The following is a 20,512-nucleotide window of genomic DNA, read 5'->3' as shown; positions in this document are numbered from 1 at the left end:
CCCTACACTCCCTTCCCTGGGGGGAGGGGGGGGCTTGATAAAAATCCTCACCAATTTGCATAGGTGACCACAGACCCAAACCCTTGGATCTTAAGAACAATGAAAAAGCAATCAGGTTCTTAAAAGAAGAATTTTAATTCAAGAAAAAAAGTAAAAGAATCACCTCTGTAAAATCAGGATGGTAAATACCTTACAGGGTAATCAGATTCAAAACAGAGAATCCCTCTAGGCAAAACCTTAAGCTACAAAAAGACACAAAAACAGGAATATACATTCCATTCAGCACAGCTATTTTATCAGTCATTTAAACAAAACAGAATTTAACGCATATCTAGCTAGATTACTTACTAAATTCTAAGACTCCATTCCTTTTCTGTTCCTGGCAAAAGCATCACACAGACAGAGAGAACCTTTGTTTCTCCCCCCCTCCAGCTTTGAAAATATCTTGTCTCTTCATTGGTCATTTTGGTCAGGTGCCAGTGAGGTTATCCTAGCTTCTTAACCCTTTACAGGTGAAAGGGCTTTTCCTCTGGCCAGGAGGAATTTTAAAGGTGTTTACTCTTCCCTTTATATTTATGGCAGGCCCCACCTAGTCCACACTAACAGCTCCATTCCAGTTCTTCCCTGCTTCTGGCTTCAACTGCACATCACCTCCTCTTTGCTGTTCCCCAGGGGCTTCCATAAAACTATTTTATTAACTCAAACAAAAGCCTCACAAAGCCACTGAAAACTCAATTTCCACAGCCTGCTGGGATCTAGAGAGCTTTCACTCTACTCCAGTGCTAAAACTAACCAGTGCCCCACAACACCTCCTCACCTTCAACTGCTCCCTCTCAGCCTTCTATGGGGAAGACCTCAACTTTCCCCAGCTGGGTCTGATAAACTACAAGGGCTAAGCTAGCCCCAAGGCCTATGGCTCTTAAAAGGACCACCCAGTTACAAGGGAATTCATGGCAACTGTCTGTATCAGAGAACCACCCATTTTTAATAGGGCCTCAGATGACCTAATAGAAATAAATGAGTCATATTAGCATATGAAAGGGATTAGATGTCAGAGTTATTAACTCTGTAGCAGGGCTGTGGGTATTGTGTACAGCAGTTAGATTGCATCCCAAATCATTTTTATGAAGAAAATGAATCTAGGAAGTGAAGCACTGTTCTTTTACAAAATAGCTATGTATTTTAGGGCCAGGCTGTTCCTTTATAGATAGGTAAACACAGTTGAATGAGTCCCATAGCGGAGAGAAGCATATACTGGTAGTAGCAGTAGCCGCAAACAAAGCGGCTATCTAAACTTCAGACAGCTTCTATCAGTGTCTGGCATCATCACAGAGATTATTTCTTTACTTAGATTTATGACAGTAGATACAAACCAGAATGGCAGGATTGTAATTGTCTGAGGTATTTGAGTTAGTTTAATCACATCTGTGCATCTTTCTCTCCTCCTCTAAAGATTGTGTCCTTGCTGTTAATGGAGAATGCTGAAGTTGTAAGGGTGCACTAGTGTGAATTGCAAAAGTGTCTTTGTGAATTAAAGGCGCATGAAAACAGTATATTTTTTACACAGTGCTGAATGCACCCCCTTGCCTGGTTAGTCAGGATCTGCAGCACATCTTGCTTAATGCAGCTTGCTTTTATATTTAAAATAGAAAGCTAATTGCCTTGTATGATTTTTGATGTACTGAATTGCAAAGTTAGCACATAAACTTGTGCATTCTCTGTGAAAGTGCATCCACAAATTTGTTTTTATAGCTCATGAAGCAATTATTGTATGCCTTTCATTTCAATACCACCCTGGTGCACACCTGGACATCTCTAGAGGAACCTGAGCTGGATGAGCTGTGCGTGGAACCATACTGCCAACTCTTCCCTACCACTTGATGTGAGTAATCATGAAATGTAGAAGGGCTGGCTTTGTGCGTGATGTTAAATAAGAACCTCTTATGCTTCATGTAATTTTAAACTGCTTTGTTCGGGCTTTGCCAGAAGAGCATCATTCAGGAATTTCTTTTCATTCTTCCTGCTCCTAAAAAGGTGCTACATTTATAGCTTTGAAGACTGGATTTTCTTCTATCTACAGGATATTTACAGCATAGGGAGCAACAGTGCATAATTACTTATCTTGCCGCAGTCTATTCCTCAGGGATCACCTTTTAGGGACAAGAAAGATTTCAGACTCTGTGCTATTCAGTCCTCAGCGTGCCTCCTGAGACTGCTGCCAGGGTGTTTATTGTGAACGTGGCTTCAGTGAGGCAGACACCTGTTTACTTACTGAGTCAGATCACTCATTTCACACCAGCACTGTCAGATGGTGTGAATGGGTGGTCAGTTCTGACATGCAAGACAGCTGAAATGAAAGGTGGGACTATCCTACTGTGATTGTTTTATTCCCTCTCCTGCCCACCTGCAGTTACCAAATGTCTTCACATTTAGCTGGTTAGGTAGTGTGTGTATCTATCAATCATCCTTCTAAAAAGGCAGCAATATGCTCTTCCTAACATCCCCTGCTAACATGGACAAAAAGTTACAGGTGCAACTAATATATATTATACACACACACAAAATGTTAATGTTAGTAACTTAATAGCAATCCATGTAATCCACAAATTGTTGAATTTACATAACACCTAATTGGGCATAATATTAAGTCTAGATCTAGGTCAATTAACTCATTCTTGAAATTTTGAATTCAAAGCTTTTCACAGACAGTGAATTTTGTAGTTTGTCTTTTGACTGAGTCTACATAATCATTAAGCGATATACAGCTACCACTACATTTAAAAAAAAAAATCAATAAGGGTGCATTTAAAACCTTTGACCACTGTCAATATTAAAGGAAACAGACAAACCCGTGATATATATTTATATAGTAAGCTATCCTAATAAAAAAGCCTTCAAACATGCAGTTTAGCAAAGGCACAGCTTATGGCTCCAAACTGGCACTTAACTGATTACCTCTGTATCTGAGCTGATTTTTGAGGCCTAAAGCAGATGTTCACATTCAACAGGTGCTCTTTGTGACTGCCGTTTCTGAAATGACTTGTAGAATTTTTTTCCCCCTCATGTTGTCTTATTGTTTTGGTCTCTTTACTGTTTGAAGGTGGTGCTGTTCTTCATAATGCCAAGAGATTTTGGTTTTAATTAAGAGTGGGAAGAGTCCCACTGAAGCCAAACTCAGAATAAGATTTCCTAATACAGAGACTGAAAGTAACCTGAAACGTACCACTTCTGTGGTATGAGAAAATTGTTTGCAGTGGTCTTGGAAACCCTAACGATCTCCCACATTCACTGGGAGCTCCTATCCTCCCCAGATGTGTTGGGCTTTACAGGTGGCCAATTTTGTATTAAATTCAAGGAAAACTTTTAAAAATATTAACTAAAAACCTGGGCCTTTATTGGGCTATTAGATCCATTGATGCCACTGGGGTTCCATGTGGGCACACTCTCATGTGAAGCCCATTAACTTCAAGGGATCCATTTGCAGGATTGGGGCCAGGCATTCTTGCTGAGTAAACTATGGCATTTTTTAACGATGCTACCTGTCAAGGGGTGAGCCTCTCCAGCACACTCCCCTTGTGGCAGTGCAGGTGTGTTGCACTCAGGACCCTTTCAATCAGTTACCAGATTTTGTTTAGTTTAAAACAAATGCACCCCCTTCATGGGGTCTGAGTTATTAAGTTTTTCTACAAAGGGCAAGTTCCTTTGTTAGTTGCCCCATATCACCCCACTCTGGGTCCCCCTAGGAGTTCAGGTCAGCTCTTCATCCCAGTTCAGGAGACCCCCACAACCCCCTGCCTCGAGCTGGGGTTGTGCTTCAAAAGGTCTCTCACAACAAGAGTCTCCCCCTCAAAGAGGAGGCTGTCGGGTTATGAGTTAACCAGTTCCCCATCTCTCCTGAAATAGGAATCCTCAGCTCTTCTCCTGGAACAGGGTATATATCAATGAGACAGTCACTCAGTCTCTATGGCAAGAGCCCCAGCCTTCCCTTGGGATTAAGTAATTCAGGCAAGTATTACCTTTCTCCTTAAACAGAAGTCCTCAGCTTTCCTCCTTGGGCTGTTATGCTTTAGCCAGTTTTCCTCTTCAATTAATCCTCAAGCTAGACCAAACCAACAGACAACTCCTCATAGCATCTGCTCTGTTATAAGGGTGAAGTCCGCTTTTATGTTGGCCCCCTACCCACAGCTCATCTCCAGTTGGTTGAGCAAGAGAGGTGCCTTGAGCCACCTGCACTGCAAGGCTCTTGGCCCTGGGCCCTTAAAGATATAAAGATGAGATTGCCTCCCAAGCACCTCTTATTCCTAGGACTGCTTCTTCTTTATCAATAACCCCTAGGCCTCTGTGTGTGTGTATCCATTCAAACCTTAAAGGGCCAAACCATGTGTTGGTTGGGCTGACCACTAGGCACCACTACCTTTAAGAGGGCAGACTACCCTGTCACACTGAGTAACTACAGTGGCAATCCTAAAATATTCTCTGTGCTGTTTAAGACAAAAAGTCAAAACAAAAACCTGTCATATGACTATAAGAGAAAGGTTTTGCTTCAGCTTGTGAGAGGGTAATAAAAGGCATCGGATAAAATGTTTACCTTTTGTCTAATATTTTCATGTCTTTTTAATTTTGAAAAGTCTTGTCTTTCTGTCCACTAACTTACTGCATTTTATACCCTCATTTTAAAGAACTGTTCTATGTTTTTAACTAGTATGTGCTATAAGGCTGCAACAGACGTACTTCAACATGCTAATACATAACTGTCCATTTGTACAGCGGGGGAAATCCCTTTTGATGGCTCCATCCCAATGCTCAGGGCTTCACTTTGTGTTTTGAAGGCATCCCCAACATTGTAAATATGGATGACTTCTAGAATACAGCAGTGGGCACTGTGCCATTTCTTTTGTTCCTGTGAATGTATGCTATAAAGATGAAGGCACATGAGAATCGAATGAGCTTTATTCATCAAGAACTGTTTGAAATACCAATGTATTACAACAACTTCAGAAATCTGCGTGAGAAAATATTTGTTTTATTCAAAGGAATCTGATGTAAAGCAGTTAGGTGTTGGGAAAGCATATTCTCATATTTCTTTCCTTCTCCTTCTTTCTTCACCCAGCATGCTAAGAAATTGTCTCGGGGGTTAATGCTGTGACGCAAAGGACAGAAGAATCTTTTGTTACTTAAAGTTGCTTGTCACATTAGAAAAATACTTTCCCCTACCTCTTCCTCATACCTGAAAAACAAAGGTGTGAGCTCAGATAGACAGCAAGGAAGTTTTGACAATTTTTTTTTTTTTAAATACAGGTCAATTTATGTCCCTTCGAGGACAATTTAAAACAAAATCCCTCATATTAGAAGAGATAAAAGGAACAATCAGTAACTCCACTGTACACTTATTCAAGTGTTATGAATGATGTTGCCTATTGATAAAGGAAAGCAGCCATGAGCAGACAATGCACATTAGCCATGATTAGGCATTGGGACAAAAACATCTGACTGCCTTGGATATAGAGGACAGACCAATGTGAATAACATACTGAGAAAAAGGTGGGAGAAACTCAGTGGAAGAACTGAACCAAATGTACTTGTGCTATCTATCTCCTGCCTTGTGAAAAGGCTCATTTTTTACAGAAGTGGCTTAGGAGTGATGCTGAGCACTTCTAAGGTGCTTTGAGCTCTATGCCCTACTACCATTTATTTTAAGAAATGTTTATTCTGCAGTAGGAAGGCAGTCTAAGCAATTGTTCATGCACTTTGTTTCAGAAGTGCTTTTTGAAACATTGTTTTATAATCCTATAACCACCAGGAGCATCTATTTGACCTACCAACCCACACAAAACTTTGCCAGGAAATATTAGTGAGAAAGGCTACCTGTAGCACGCTCCTTCTGGTAATTTATTACATAATTACGATAATGAGAGCAGTCACTCCTCTTTGTACTGTTGTGAATGTAGCTGATGAGGGCCCCAGGGCATTCTTTGGAACTTAGCTTTCACCTCATGTTTGATCTGGCTTCCCACTGGAAGGAAAATTTCATCAAAAACATCTTAAAGGCATAGGTTACCAATTGGTATAGACTGAGCCACACTGGTAAAAATAGGTTTCAGAGGAACAGCCGTGTTAGTCTGTATTCGCAAAAAGAAAAGGAGTACTGGTGGCACCTTAGAGACTAACCAATTTATTTGAGCATGAGCTTTCGTGAGCTACAGCTCACTTCATCAGATGTATAGATCTATACATCTGATGAAGTGAGCTGTAGCTCACGAAAGCTCATGCTCAAATAAATTGGTTAGTCTCTAAGGTGCCACCAGTACTCCTTTTCTTTTTACTGGTAAAAATGTTTACTGGAGATGCCTGGGCAGCATAGTTTGTATCTGGCTTTGAACTTTCCCTAAGTTAGGGGCAGGCATTGCACCTGGTGTTTCTGCATCACTGGTTTTCACCTTCCCAACTGCAGAGGAGTATATACACCCTAATAAATTAATATTTTATTTTATTCTAACTATGGGCCTAGTGCTGTGGACTTGACTTAGACAAAATTTCTGTAATAAGCCAGCAGATGGTGCCTATGTGTGAGCAGCCAAGTCCTGGAAGATCAAGGGCTCAGAGGGGCAAGAAACTCAAGGATACCATGACAACTGGGAGGAGCTGGAGGGTAAGTACCATTTGGCTGTAAGCAGTGTGTGTGTTGTGCGGTGGAGTGGGCTCACTGGAAGGAAGAAGAACTATGTTGTTCTGGGAGCGGGAGCACATGAGCCCAAGGAATAGGACGTGTGAGGGACACTGCTAGAGTGAGACAGGCGGTGAACACTTTGGACTTAAACGCACGTGTCCTGAGGGCAGGTGAAGGCCGAGTAGCTGAGAAGTAGCGGCCTAACCAGGCTGGAGGCCCAGACTGAGGGCACTCACTAATGAGAGGGATACTGTATAATAACCACATAATGCAGATTGAGACACTATACAGCTACTCAAGATTGCATCCTCAGAAGAAAGGCCACAGATGTTGCCCAGACCGATTACCATACTTGGAAATAAGGTAGAACCTCAGAGTTACGGACACCTCAGGAATGGAGGTTGTTCGTAACTCTGAACAAAGCGCAGTTTGGGCTCCAGCTCCAGCAGCTGAGACTCCAGGCCTGGTGTCAGTAGCAGCTGAGCTCCCTACTCAGTGCAGGCATAAACAGAGAAATCAATCAGAGTGGCGGCTGTTTGCCAAGGGCCCAGATCTGAAGGCAGCAGCGCAGAAGTAAGGGTGGCAACACCATACCAGGCCATCCTTACCTCTGCGCTGCTGCTGGTGGCAGCTCTGCCTTCAGCCACCCAGCTCTGAAGGCAGAGCCACTGCCAGCAGCAGCCCAGAAGTAAGGGTGGCAATACCCCAACACCCCCTGCAATAACCTTGCAACCCTCCGCGGCCCCCATTTTGGGTCAGGACCCCTACAGTTACAACACCATGAAATTTCAGATTTAAATATCTAAAATCATGAAATTTGCAATTTTCAAAATCCTATGTCTGTGAAATTGACCAAAATGGATCATTAATTTGGTAGGGCCATAACTATGTAGTCCTTACACAGCACTCAGTATCTTCAAAGCGCTTTACAAATATCCTCAGAATAACCCTGGGAGGGAGGTAAGAAAATACTATCCCTGTTTAACAGATGAGGAGACACTGAGTGACACAATGCCACTGATTCGCCCAAGGACTCAGAGAGAGTCAGCAGAGGTTAGAAGAGCATTTCTTTTCAACACAGGAGCATGTTTACTAGGGAACTCTAGGAGGTGAGAGCACGTACAGGTAGTAAAAACTAAGGGAACAATGTTAACTTTTCCAGACTAGTTTGTATATACGTTTATTGGGTTTTTTTGTGTCTATTGAAATAGCCACATCAATTTACCTGGTACTATTATTTATAATCTGCTCGAATGTTGGACATACCACTGAAGTAGTTCTGACTGACTTCATGTCTTTCTATCAGTTGCATCTGGAACCTCGCCCAGAATTATGGGAATGAGATTTTATAACTCCAGAACATAAGAATGGCCATACTGGGTCAGACCAAAGGTCCACCTAGCCCAGTATCCTGTCTTCCGACAATGGCCAATGCCAAGTGCCCCAGAGGGAATGAACAGAACAGGTAATCATCAAGTGATCCGTTCCCTGTCGCCCATGTTGGATCATATTAAAGAAGTTCTGTATTAAAATCACAAATGAGTTTGATTCCCCATAGTTTAAATTCCAGGGTATTACTAATTAAGAGGTCTCTTGGTTTTTGGTACTGTTTTTCTCCCTCTATGTGTTAAACTTGCAAGCTGCTAATTGTGTTAGTACATTCTAAGACAGAGTCTGTTCTGTCAAAGTCAGATTCAGGACTCCCATAATTTGTCAGACCACTCTGTTTATTAGCAAAGCGCTTTGCTAATGCACCCAGATGTGAGCCCCTCTCTGAGGCTCAAGATAACTTATTTATATAGCTAAGCCAAAGCCAATTTAACATAAGAGACAAAAGAAAGCAGAAACTGACAAATATACATACATATCTTATTTGCATACTAACGTTTACCAATCTCCTAGCTCAGTAGGAGCTCTAAGTTCATTAGTTTGAGGACCCATTGTCTCACACTCCTTAATGACAGGTTTCAGAGGAACAGCCGTGTTAGTCTGTATTCGCAAAAAGAAAAGGAGTACTTGTGGCACCTTAGAGACTAACCAATTTATTTGAGCATGAGCTTTCGTGAGCTACAGCTCACTTCATCAGATGTTTACCGTGGAAACTGCAGCAGACTTTATATACACACAGAGAATATGAAACAATACCTCCTCCCACCCCACTGTCCTGCTGGTAATAGCTTATCTAAAGTCATCAACAGGTGGGCCATTTCCAGCACAAATCCAGGTTTTCTCACCCTCCACCCCCCCCCACACAAATTCACTCTCCTGCTGGTGCTAGCCCATCCAAAGTGACAACTCTTTACATAATCAAGTAGGGCTATTTCCTGCATAGATCAAGGTTTTCTCACATCCCCCCCACCCCCATACACACACAAACTCACTCTCCTGCTGGTAATAGCTCATCTAAACTGACCACTCTCCAAGTTTAAATCCAAGTTAAACCAGAACATCTGGGGGGGGGGGGGTAGGAAAAAACAAGAAGAAACAGGCTACCTTGCATAATGACTTAGCCACTCCCAGTCTCTATTTAAGCCTAAATTAATAGTATCCAATTTGCAAATGAATTCCAATTCAGCAGTTTCTCGCTGGAGTCTGGATTTGAAGTTTTTTTGTTTTAAGATAGCGACCTTCATGTCTGTGATTGCGTGACCAGAGAGATTGAAGTGTTCTCCGACTGGTTTATGAATGTTATAATTCTTGACATCTGATTTGTGTCCATTTATTCTTAATGTTTCTCTTCCTGAGAACTATATTTCAACAAACCCTTCAAGTAGCATTTCTTTAATGAATTATAATTTCAATATAATTCATTCTACTTTCACAATCCCTCCTTTTGGTCAAGCTACGCAATGACCAGCAATGACTGGGTTCCACATATCAATCGTTCTTTATCTCTTTGTTCATCAGTGATATTTAAAATCATCAAATTAGCACTCTGGTTTGGGGCAGCTATCTGTGTAGCATGCCTGACACAATTTTGGATATAACAGGAAAGTAACTGAAAACATACAAAAATTATTAGGATTCCAAACAGGAGAGTTAGGGCTCCCTGAAACAACCAGTTTCCTATGCTAGAGAAATTGAAAAGGTTACTTAGCCACTTCCATAAAGAACTTGGCTCTTTGTGGGGAAGATATGCAATTTGTTCTAAGTGGCTAGCATGATCTATTACCTCATTGGTGTTGTGTGGTATATACACACAGCAGTCTTTTCCAATGAGAGCACAAGTCCCTCCTTTTGCCGCCAGCACTATGTCCAATGCCTGATGGTTTTGGAGGGCCATCTGTCGGGCTACCCCTGTTTCTTTGGCCAGGGCTCTTAAACTTTCTCTGGTTTCATTTGCCATTATTTCAGCTACTGCTTGTAACCTTAGGAGCCTTTTTGCATGGTGTATTACTCCCCCTAATGGTATTAAGGAACTGCCAATGGCCTTTTCCCAGGTTAAGGGGCTTATGTTATTTACATACCACTGGGCATCTGTTAAGTCCCTTCTTTTTCACCTGAAATTGCAGAGGCGTTCTCGAGGGAAGGTTCCTAGCACTCAGAATTGTGGGAAGAGTCGGGCGGGATAACAGATTCCTGACCAATTAGCTGGTAGTGCGGTATAAGCTCTGGTCCCACACACCCAGTGATGGCCTATTAAGGCCGGGAAGGGTCGGTTGCACCCATTTGTCATATAGGTGTTTGCAAAGGAGGAGTCGTATCCCCCAAAGGATACAGGGTAATTCTCCTTACGAGGAATGGTGTTATTTGTATGACATTGAAAGATTGTATTGTTTTCACTAAGGTTACTGTAGGGGGAACATGAGACTGATTTCTCTGTTTGATCCCAGGTTGAGAAAAAATTCATATCTCCATACCCGGCCCGCCACTTTTTAGTTTTGTTTGAATAATCCCATACACCATTGGCCACAATATGCTGAAGGCAACAGCTTTTCCCCAGATCCAGCCCTGTCCCATTACACACCCAACACCAATGACCTTTTCCCTCCACCACACTTATCCATTTAGATGCATTTATTCCCACCGCTTCCCAAGTGTCATTGCTGTTCCGTATTTTGTTAAATGGACGAGGCCCTCCAGTGAGGTCTGGGGACTTGAGTGGGATAGCCAGGACAGGAACACCAGTTTGAGAGTGGACTGGGATGTGGCTGCAGACCCAGCAATTTGAAATATTAAGGGTCTGAGCTATCCACACCTGCTGCTGGATAAAAGAATTGTCATCGTGGTCTCCCCAGACCGTAAGATACCAGCAGCCGAGGAACAGGCAGAGGCGCATGTTGGAGGCAAGGCTCTTCTGGTTCTGACAACCTCAACTGAGGGAACCGCAGTCACGGTTTTACGCCCACCAGGCAGTAGGCGCTAGGCTCGCTACTGCTTTTTTTTTTTTTCGTTGTCTGATTCTGGCAACCCTTACGAGAGCGTAGATTGTAAGGTATTGCAGACTGTTCCTCTACGTCTTCTTCTGGAGTCAAAATTGACTCTGCGTTGTCCTGAGGTGATGACTGGTTCTCTGGGGATGGTGCCTTCTTACACCGTGAAGCATGTATCCACGCTGCGATGCCAGATAGTTTAACAGCCGTCTGTGTAGTAAGCAGTACCTGATGAGGACCCTTCCACCGGGGCTCCAAGGCGTGCTTTCGATGATGGCGCCGTATGTAGACCCAATCACCTGGCTCGAGGTTGTGGCAAGCGTCGGAGGTGGGTTCCGTGGGCCAGGCGACTCGAACCTGTGAATGGAAGTGACTTACAGCTTGCATTAGTCCCTTGCAATAATGAAGGAGCGCACTGTGAGTCAAGTTCAAATCTGGAATGGGAGTAATGGTAGTCATAGCTCGCATAGGGCGTCCCATAACAATTTCAAAGGGACTTAATTTATGCCTTTGGGATGGAGTGGAGCTCATGTCCATAAGGGCTAATGGTAAGGCTACTGGCCAGCTTAATCCTGTAGAGTTACAAATTTTAGCAAGCTTATTCTTAAGTACACCATTTCGTCTTTCAACTGCACCTGCACTCTGTGGGTGGTAGGGACAGTGCAACAGGGGTTTGATGTGCAATATACGGTCCAGGTGTTGAACAAGTTGTCCAGTAAAATGTGTACCCCGATCACTGGACAGAGTAGCAGGAATTCCCTTGGCAGGCATAATATGATTTAACAAACATTTGGCAACAGACAGTGAGTCAGCCTTGCGACAAGGAAAGGCTTCAATCCAACCAGAGAATAAACATATCATGACCAATATAAATTCATATTGTTGACACTTAGGCATTTATGCAAGAACGGTGCTTGAGGCAGGCCCCGGAATCCCTGAGCCACTTTTACAGGTTTACCAATATTATGGCTTTGGCAAATGGTACAGGCTGCCCAGTGGCGGGCTGTAAAAGAGCTAAAATGGGGGGCCCACCATCCAGTCTTTGTTACAGCAGAGACCATCCCTCCTTTCCGACATGCAAAACACCGTGTAGCAGGGCGGCCAGAGACGGGTAGAGTGAAAAGGGGGCTACAAAGTCACCAGTAGGCGAGCGCCAAAAGGATTCGGGATGTAGAGAGCAACCCTGGGCAACCCAGGATTCTCTCTTGGTTTCTGGGGCAGAGTCTTGGAGCAGGGTGAGGTCAGTGAGGGACCAGGAGGGTAAGAGGAGAGTGGAGAACAAGGGAATCAGACATTTCGACTAGGTACGCTGCAGCAGCCACAGCACGCAGGCAGGGGGGTAAGCCTTGGGCAACAGGGTCTAAAGTGGCAGAGAAATAAGCCAATGGGTGGTTCTTTTCTCCGTGCATCTGAGTGAGAACTCCAAGTGCACATCCAGATTGTTCGTGGCAGAAAAGGGTAAAAGGCTTAGAATAGTCAGGCAGCCCTAAGGCAGGGGCAGAAGCCAAACCCTGTTTGAGGGAAACAAAGGCAGAATTGGCCTCAGGGGGCCACGGCATGGGGTCAGGCACAGAGAATCGAGTGAGTTCCTGGAGAAGTTTTGCATGGGAGGCATATTGGGGAATCCATTGTCTGCAAAATCCAGCCATGCCTACAAACTTCCGGACCTGGCGTGGGGAGCGGAGTTGGGGAAAGCTAAGGATAGCTTGGATGCGGGTGGGAGAAAGTGAACGGGAACCCTGGGAGAGGAGAAAGCCAAGGTATGTGACAGAAGCTTGACAGAGTAGTAGTTTAGAGCGAGAAGCTTTGTGACCCTTATTTGCTAGGGCAGAAAGGAGCACTAAAGAGTCAGTTTCAGAGGCAGACTATGAAGGGGAACAGAGGAGTAGATCATCTACATATTGGACTAGTGTGGACCTGGATGGGAAAACAAGGTCAGCAAGGTCTCAGGCTAATGTTTGGGAAAAATATGACGGGCTTTCAGTATACCCCTGGGGCAGTGTGGTCCATGTGTACTGTTGCCCCTTGTACGAAAAGGCAAACAGGAACTGGGAGTCAGGGTGAACTGGGACAGAAAAGAAAGCAGAGCACAAATCAACAACAGTAAAATGAGTTGCATCTGGTGGGACAGAAGCCAGAATCTTTGAGAGAGGCAAGTTTTGATTCTGTCCACCTATGATTTGCCTCTTCCCACCACTGCATGAAACAATTGACCTCTCCTTTTGCCAATTTAGTTTTAGGTTGGCTGAGTTTGTCTTTTAAGACGTCTACTCGGTCTTTGTCCCAAGATCCTAACAGTGGCCACTGAATTTTGGGATTCTCCTGAGTTAGCCTTTTGCATTCGCATACACATCTTCCCTCCCTCCCCCCAAGGTCAGCCTTTTGAAGCCATCCCCCACCCATGTCATGAGGTTTTCTGTTCATTAAAACACAACAATGCTAGCAACAAGACAAACACCACAGACAAACAACACAAAACATAGATCCATGGTATTCTGAGTTATTCTTCCGCTGGCGCCAGCTTGCTTGTAGAGTCTAAAAACAAAAGAAACAATTTCCACCCCCCTGGTGGGGACAAAGATTATTGCTTAATAATAATACCACTTTCTTTTACAAAATTCCTTGCTAATTGGAGGAAAAACACAAGAATTACTTCCAGGCTGTACTTATTTTGTTCTATAGTCAGGCTAGTGAATTACCCCACTCACTGGTCATTTATGAAATTCATGAGGTGGTGTACCTCTGTTTTCCCTCTTGTGCAACAGACCATGTTTGCAATAGTTTCTCTGCTGTACCAAGCAATACATTTATTCTCAGGTAATAGCTGAGACACAGCTTCAGATTTTAGCACTATACACATACACAAAATTCTCTTTTGCCTAACATCCCTTGCACTGTGATTACTCTTTTACACAACTGTACCCCGATTACACTTCCATCTTGTACAACTAGACACAACCAGGAGCAGCCAAGTTAAGTTCCAATAGAAACCCCTTACATCCTTTAGTGATTTTGATTACATTACCCAATAGTCAAACAATTTTGATCAGATTCTCTCTCTGCCTGCTGCCTGCAGCAGTCCCTTATAGACCATTTCTGTGGGAAAAGGGCCCATTTTCCCTCAGAATAGCTGTAAAGGCTTCTGGGGACAGAAGCGTAGTGGTGGTAGTAGCCACTCTACCTGACCCCCTTAGCCTAGACCATTTTTCCAGAAATTTACAGGAGTCCGGACTCTTCCTAAAATACATAAACTGAGCCGGCGTTCCTTTAGGGAACTGTCCCGACTTAGACGTCTGGTTACCCATACAGGAGGACTTTACACACCAATCACACAAGAAGGAAAGTCGGGTTCGTCAGAGCGATGCCCGGTGCAACACACAAAACGAGCCCACAGGCTACTGCCTCAATCGCCCTTGCTTTCACACCAAGGGCTTTACCCAAGGTGCGGTGCTGTGCGGCTGTGATTGTGCAGATTTCACTCACTCAGACCATAGGGACAGGAACCCTTTGGTCAGCCGATCCCCGGAAGGAGACGGCGCCCAGACTCAAACGCACCACAGGGAGGACGGATAGACACAGAGACAAGACAGTCCTCAGTCCGGACAAAACACAGAAATAATTACCTGACCAGATTCCTGATGTCAGATCCCGGGAACCCTACCAGAACAGAGTGGGAACCAACAGGTTCAATGGTGTAGACTTCACTGTGGTCATGCACCCTTCTGTTCTGGCGGAGGACCGCTCGGGCCAAATGCTCAGGTGTCGGCTTGCCACGGCCGTCCTAAGAACAGTCAGGAGTCACGCGGCCGCAGTGAAGACGGTTGCCATCTCGGTGGAACCTCCAAATTGTCAAAGTCAGATTCAGGACTCCCATAATTTGTCAGACCACTCTGTTTATTAGCAAAGCGCTTTGCTAATGCACCCAGATGTGAGCCCCTCTCTGAGGCTCAAGATAACTTATTTATACAGCTAAGCCAAAGCCAATTTAACATAAGAGACAAAAGAAAGCAGAAACTGACAAATATACATACATATCTTATTTGCATACTAACATTTGCCAATCTCCTAGCTCAGTAGGAGCTCTAAGTTCATTAGTTTGAGGACCCATTGTCTCACACTCCTTGATGTTTCTCTTCCTGACAACTATATTTCAACAAACTCTTCAAGTAGCATTTCTTTAATGAATTATAATTTCAATATAATTCATTCTACTTTCACAGTTCTCAAAGCAATTCTTTGTAACAACAACTACTCACACAGAGAGAGACTCAAAGCAATACTCTGTAACAACAGAAACAGCACCCAGAGACTCCCCGCCCTTTTGTTGTATTCATCTCGCTTTAACAATTGTGATTAAAATAGAGATAGAGGACGTAAGTGGATGGATGCTTGGTGTGGATAATAACTGAATGATCAGGGAGATGCCAGCCTAAGAATCCAGTGTCCATCGGCTGAAGAAGGCGTCAAGTGGAAATAACCAGAGGACCCCCGGAGGGCAGACTGGAATCCACCCAACAGCCTCAAGGATGGGAGAACCAAAGAACAAGATAACATCTGGCAGCACAGCGCCGTCAGGAATGTGCCATCTGCTGATTGATTCAGCAACAGCATGATGAAGCAATTCCCATAGACTAGCATAGGAAGAAATTCCTATAAAAATGGACTCTAGAACGTGAGAACTTTGGGGTCTGATTCTGCAAACCAACTTCCAGGAGCATCAGATGAGCATCTGACAAGGCCCTGCTCCCTCCTCATGTCCAGGCCACCTGGCCAGTGGCTTGGCATGAGCAACTCTAAGGCTGGTAACTATGATAACAACCTTGCAGAACCTCTGTGTGTGTGTGTGTGTGTGTGAATAAATATGAGATTGAATGGAACGTTATAGCTATAACTAACTGCTTACTATGATTCTTTCTGTATTCACAATAAATGTGGTATTTTACCTTTTCCCCTTTAATAATGTCCTGCTGGTTTTTATTTTATTGGTATAACACCCATTCCCAGCTTCTGGCAAACAGAGGCTAGGGACACCATTCCTGCCCAGCCTGGCTAATAGCCATTGATGGACCTATTCTCCATGAATTTATCTAATTCTTTTTTAAGCCCTGTTATAGTCTTGGCCTTCACAACATCCTCTGGCAAAGAGTTCCACAGGTTGACCGTGCGTTGTGTGAAGAAATACTTCCTTTTGTTTGTTTTAAACCTGCTGCCTATTAATTTCATTTGGTGACCCCCTAAGTTCTTGTGTTATGAAAAGGAGTAAATAGTGCTTCCTTATTTACTTTCTCCACACCAGTCATGGTTTTATAGACCTCAATCGTATCCCCCCCTTAGTCGTCATCTTTTCCAAGCTGAAAAGTCCCTGTTTTATTAATCTCTTCTCATATGGAAGCCGTTCCATACCCCTAATCATTTTTGTTGCCCTTTTCTGAACCCTTTCCAATTCCAATATATCTTTTCTGAGATGGGGTGACCACATCTGCATGCAGTATTCAAGATGTGGGCGCACCATGGATTTATATAGAGGCAACATGATATATTCTGTCTTATCTAGCCCTTTCTTAATGATTCCCAACATTGTTTGCTGAAAATTCATACCTGCAGGCTTAATTGCTGGTGCCAGGTACTGTACAACATGTCCCTGTCCTTGTCCATATTTTTGAATGATCCTTTTGTTGAATTATATGTGGACTAAGTTATTTTAAGAGATTATGTGTTAAGGTTCAATAAAACCAAATCACTTCAATTTTCTTCTTGCTCGTGTGTTTTTGGGGAAGTTTTTTTAAAATTTCAATGAACTTACAGTGTTTTCCTTTCAACAGTCTATTAATGGTTGGGTGACTTGGATCGCAGATGATAGAGAAACTTCTCGAGCCCTAATTATACATAATCACATGACTTTAAGATATGGGAAGACTGAAAATGCAGCTGCGTGAACATACTACATACAACAAGCAGAAAGGACACAATTATTTTTGCATCAGTCATACTCTGGCATTTGTGGGTTTTTTTCCCCAAAGGCGGGGCTATTTCTGTCTTTAAAATTGGCATTTGTCGTAACCATTTCAGTACAGTAACTCCTCACTTAAAGTCGTCCCAGTTAACGTCTTACATTGCTGATCAATTAGGGAACATGCTTGTTTAAAGTTGTGCAATGTTCCCTTTTGACATTGTTTGACAGATGCCTGCTTGCAGAAAGAGCAGCCCTTTGCAGCTAGCTTTGGTGGGGGCTTGGAACCAGGGTGGACCAGCTGCCCCCCTATCAGCTCTCCGCTCCCCTAAGTTCCCTGTGTGGCAGCCATCCAGCAGGCTACCAATTGCTGGCACTTCAGTTGTCCCTCCCCTCACTGCCATGTGCTGCTCCTGTCCTCTGCCTGGAGCTGCTCCCGGGAGCCTCCTGCTTGCTGTGCGGGAGGGTTGGGGGGGAAGACAAGAGGGGGGCTAATATCAGGGTGTCTCCCTGCTCCTGCCATCCGCTTACCCTATCTCCATAGAGCAGTAGGGAGACACGACAGGGGTCAGGACAGAGGGAGGTTGCAGGCAGCCGCTGCCCCTGTCTCAACTTCCTGATCTAAAAATGCAGTGTACTTAAGAGTGGGGGCAGCGTACTTAAAGGGGCACTGCGCATCTCTCTCTCTCTCACACACAGGGCGTGTGTGTCTGTCTCTGTCTGCCATGTTGTCTCTCCTCCCTCCATTCCTGCTGCCTTGTAGAGTGTGAGGCTACATTAACAACAATGTGTTAATCCTTGAGGGCTCAGCTGAGCACTAGTTCATCATTTAGCAGTAAGGCATCCCCGGGGAAATATCCCACCCTCTGACTCCCCCACCTCAACCAAGCTTCACAATCATCATTGCTGTGTACAGTATTAAATTGTTTTAATATTTATACTGTGTATACATACATATATATATATATAATATAGTCTTTTGTCTGGTGAAAAAAATTTCCCTGGAACCTAACCCCCCCCCCCCATTTACATTAATTCTTATGGGGAAATTGGATTTGCTTAACGTGATTTCACTTACAGTCACATTTTTCAGGAACGTAACTACAACGTTAAGCAAGGAGTTACTGTACATTATCCTCATTGTGAAGCAAGAAACTAGGCTATGATATAAACATAGGCTCTGATCCTGCAATTGACTGCACATGGGTGCCAGGACAGCCAAGCACAGTAAACTGCAGGATTGAGATCTCACTTTCTCACAGTACATCCTCATCTTGAAATCCCTACCTCCCATTTTGGGCGCTCTATATCTTTAAGACAATAGGTGTAGATGGGGGGGAAGAGAAGCTACCAACATATTACTACTATTCACTATGTACAATGTGCTCATTGCATTGTTATTTCACCTTTCCACTCCACCCCAATTTGTCTCTTTCGTTCTGCCATAGACCTACAACATAACCTCCCTTGGGCAGGGAGTCTTTTTTTAGAACGTATTTAGACAGGGCCTACCACCGAGGAGCCCAATGCAAGGATCACAGCCTGTCAGTGCTACTGTACTATTAAATAATAATGGGAAAGAAAGCATACACTTGTCAGCAAGATTGCCAGATTAAATACTGTACCTTTCACTTTGATACGGTATCTTTCAAGAATGTATCCCAGCATGCCTAATCTGGCAATGTTTGAAGTATAGGCATGTGCTGCTTTAAAATCCAATGAATTTTTTTTGCACTTATGAAATTAAATGAAGTATCACTTAGATTGAACATAAAGCTTATTAATAAATTAGTTATATGTTGTGAAAGGTTTTTTTATTGCTTGTCTGGACTAGTGCAGTTGTGTCTTTCCTACACTGTGCGCATGGGTCTATTTGTGAAAATGAAAGTCATGGCAGAACCATCCCTACTCCTCAACCACTAAGTGGAAAAGGAAAGAAATGAGTGCCAATGATAGGCCTTAATGCAATGCTAACAGACTAACAGTTTGCTGTTACAGGTCTGTTACAGATTTGAGCAAACTACATGTGCTCTGTAGGATATGTGTACAGGTGGGTGTAGTTTAAGGCAGCCTTCAACACTTTAAACAAATTGAACAAAATATGAATGAAGACGAAGGAGGACTGGATTCACAAAAGGACTTAAGTTCTTAACTGCCAAATTAGGTACCTAAATCCCATAGAATCATAGACTATCAGGGTTGGAAGGGACCTCAAGAGGTCATCTAGTCCAAACCCCTGCTCAAAGCAGGACCAATCCCCAACTAAGTCATCCCAGCCAGGGCTTTGTCAAGCCAGGCCTTAAAAACCTCTAAGGAAGGAGATTCCACCACCTCTCTCGGTGACCCATTCTCACGCTTCACCACCCTCCTAGTGAAAAAGTTTTTCCTAATATCCAACCTAAATCTCCCCACTGCAACTTGAGACCATTACTCCTCATTCTGTCATCTGGTACCACTGAGAACAGTCTAGATCCATCCTTTTTGGAAACCCCTTTCAGGTAGTTGAAAGGAGCTACCAGAACCAGGCCACATTGGGATTCACACCTCCCCCCCCAAATCATCTGCCCCGAAACACTGTAGGTACCTTAACCCAGTGCCTACATTTTTGCAGTAAATGTTCCCTAGGGGACCTATGTTTCTTCCTCTGAGCATGCATACTACAGCTCCATGTGAGGCATCCAGATACCTAAATCCAGAGCAATGCACAAACTGGGAGAAGACAGGCATTCTTCCACTTTAACTTGCCTTTGGAGCCCAATCCAGTGAGCATGCTCATACTGCACCTACCAATTCAGGCCCCTATCGATGACTTGGAAGGGACCTCCCTCATAACTTTTTTTACTCAGCTGGGGATTGAGAGACCCCCAAGTTCAAATTCCCCCTCCATTTGAGGGGGTCAAGGAATTTGAACAGGGACCTGTTACCTCTCGGATGAGTGGTCAGAGCCAGGAGACTGGATCCCAAGTCTCCCATGTGAGTGCTTTAACCACCAGGCTATAGAGTCACTCATGATTCCTTGCTATCTCTGGCCCAATAAATATTTCATTATTTATGCACCATGCAACAGCTTCAACATTGGGGCACAGAGGACAAGCAAATATGAGTGACTCTGTAGCCTGATGGTTAGAGCACTCAGCTGGGAGTTAGGGCAACCAGGATCCAGTCCCCCTCCAATGACTTCTTTAATATATCCACCATGGAACAGCTTCAACAGAAGAGAATGGAGCCCCCAGTCTGAATATTCCATAGCTCAGTGGCTAGGGTGCTCACAGGAGAGGTGGCAGATCCCTGTTCAAATCCCTATTCCCTCTGAGAGGAAGGGGGGATTTTAACCAGGGGTCTCCCACATGCTCTAACCACTTGGCTAGACGTTATAAAAAGAGGGCCTCCTTTCCCCCTCCCCCACAAGTGTCTTGCAAAAAAATAGCATAGGCACCTAACCCCAAGAGAGGGTTCACTGCTGAGAATCCCAGGTGGAGGGAGAGGCCTCCCTGCAGCCGTGACTTAGATGCCTATCTTAGA

The 20,512-nt window shown here is 43.9% G+C and overlaps 1 long non-coding RNA gene across 1 annotated transcript; it reads left to right on the top strand.

The window, feature by feature from the left end:
• The first annotated feature begins 6,370 nt into the window (after positions 1-6,370).
• On the top strand, positions 6,371-15,440 carry LOC142071078 (uncharacterized). Its single transcript, XR_012667033.1, has 3 exons — positions 6,371-6,649; positions 7,974-8,132; positions 15,261-15,440. It is a non-coding gene; the product is annotated as an uncharacterized LOC142071078 (long non-coding RNA).
• Positions 15,441-20,512: the final 5,072 nt, after the last annotated feature.

This window comes from Caretta caretta, chromosome 2 (assembly GCF_965140235.1).
Source record: "Caretta caretta isolate rCarCar2 chromosome 2, rCarCar1.hap1, whole genome shotgun sequence".
In the NCBI taxonomy this organism is placed as follows: domain Eukaryota; kingdom Metazoa; phylum Chordata; order Testudines; family Cheloniidae; genus Caretta; species Caretta caretta.
The sequence above is the reverse complement of the archived record's forward strand: the minus strand, read 5'-3'. Positions and strand labels throughout refer to the sequence as shown.